This window comes from Mus caroli, chromosome 18 (assembly GCF_900094665.2).
Source record: "Mus caroli chromosome 18, CAROLI_EIJ_v1.1, whole genome shotgun sequence".
Classification (NCBI taxonomy): Eukaryota; Metazoa; Chordata; class Mammalia; order Rodentia; family Muridae; genus Mus; species Mus caroli.
In genome coordinates, this window is record NC_034587.1 from 45,601,041 (window position 1) to 45,603,120 (window position 2,080).

The following is a 2,080-nucleotide window of genomic DNA, read 5'->3' on the forward strand; positions in this document are numbered from 1 at the left end:
CGAGTGCTGGGATTAAAGGCGTGCGCCACCACGCCCGGCTCTTCCTTTTTAAAATTAGGTATTTTCTTCATTTACATTTAAGCAAGTATAACATCGATGATATTTTTACTAAATTAAATAGCTGTGTCTTTTGATTAGAAAATAAGTTATTTTGATGCTTCAACTTCATGATTAAATCAATTGATGGTAAATCTTTTATTACTGAACATCGTTTTGAAAGTATGGACTAATTACTGAGAGAGAGGGGAGGGGGAGAGGGGAGGGGGAGCGGAGAGGGACAGGGACAGGGACAGGGACAGGGACAGGGACAGGGACAGGGACAGGGACAGGGACAGGGACAGGGACAGGGGGAGAGAAACACACACAGAGAGGGAGAGGAAGAGAGACAGATAGATAGAGAAACAGAGCTCACAGTCATCTATAAGATGGAAGACAGGGCCCCCAATGGAGGAGCTAGAGAAAGTACCCAAGGAGCTGAAGGGGTCTGCAACCCTATAGGTGAAACAACAATATGAACTAACCAGTACCCCTAGAGCTCGTATCTCTAGCTGCATATGTAGCAGAAAATGGCCTAGTTGGCCATCACTGGGAAAAGAGGCCCCTTGGTATTGCAAACTTTATATGCCCCAACACAGGGGAATGCCAGGGCCAAAAGGCGGGAGTGAGTGGGTAGGGAAGCAGGGCGGAGGGAGGGTATAGGGAACTTTCAGGATAGCATTTGAAATGTATATAAAGAAAATATCTAATAAATAAATAAATAATCTCAAAGATAGAAAAAATAAGTTAGAGATTTCAGGGAAGGAAAATTGTGAGATGAGAAAAAATATTAAATTATGTGAGAGATATTGCAGAAATATGTAATGAAATATGTGGAGGCTGTTGAGAGTTAGTTTAGAAACAAATGTGTTTTGGGGTAATCTGCCCAAGACCAGGTCTCAGATTCTTACTATAGATGAAACTGAAAGCTTAAGTAATAGCTGGTTAAACTTGATTTTCTCCCTATACTTTAGGGTCAGAATCCCAGACCTCAAATATTTCCCTTCTCAATGATTAGGAGAAGCAAGAAAATCTTTGTAAATATCTTCCTTAAACAGAATGTAGTATTCCTGTTTATGAACCTACTTCACAAATAAAGTGTCTTATCTAGATATTGTCTAGAAAATATTGAACCCACACTAAATCTTTATTTTATGCCTCATTTCTTAAGTACAGAATATTCAGGAAATGGAGAAACTCACCTAATTACCTCAAAGAAAATGCTCCTGGAATTTCAAACGGTAGAATGTGTCTGCTTTCTTTAAAGGATAGTAAAAGTCCTGAAATTGATGTTTAAATTAAAGAACACAAAAGAGAAATGGCGTTGGGAGTACAGAAAGTGGTATCGATGTGCTGAGATAGCATGCACAAAGCATTGGGTACCACCATTATCACATAAACAATTAGAGTTTAAAAAAAAACACTATATATTGCAAAGTGTCTTTAGCTACCAGATTCAAAGACTGGCTATAAAATAGATGGTGCATAATATTATAGGACTATCATTATATATGTCCAAGCCTAAGTAGATTATAACAGGTATGTTTTTATTACTGAAGTAAACAGTACACAGAGTATGTTTTTTTTTTTCTGTTTGCTCTATAAATATTTTATTATCACTTGTTAAGTCCAGTAATGGGTTGATGTTAACTACATAGTCCCTTTTGAATAATTAGAACTTTTGTAATAATAACACAAATGTTACAGAAAAGGGAATGGCTAGGAAAGTGGAATTGTTTTTCTTTATCCCCAACTAATTACCATGCATTCCAAATCTGAAAACCCCTATCCTATGAAACAATAATGTTGTCTAAAGCTTGAATCACCTTGCTACATTTTGATTTCAACACAATGAATATATTTTAGTTGTGATTTTGCTTTATGTAGCCACTGCATTGTCCCTTGGAGAAGTCTTAAGAAGAAAAACCAGCAAAGAAGAGAAAAGAAAAGAAAAGAAAAGAAAAGAAGAGAAGAGAAGAGAAAAGAAGAGAAAAGAGAAGAAAAGGAAAGGAGAGGAGAGGAGAGGAGAGGAGAGGAGAGGAGA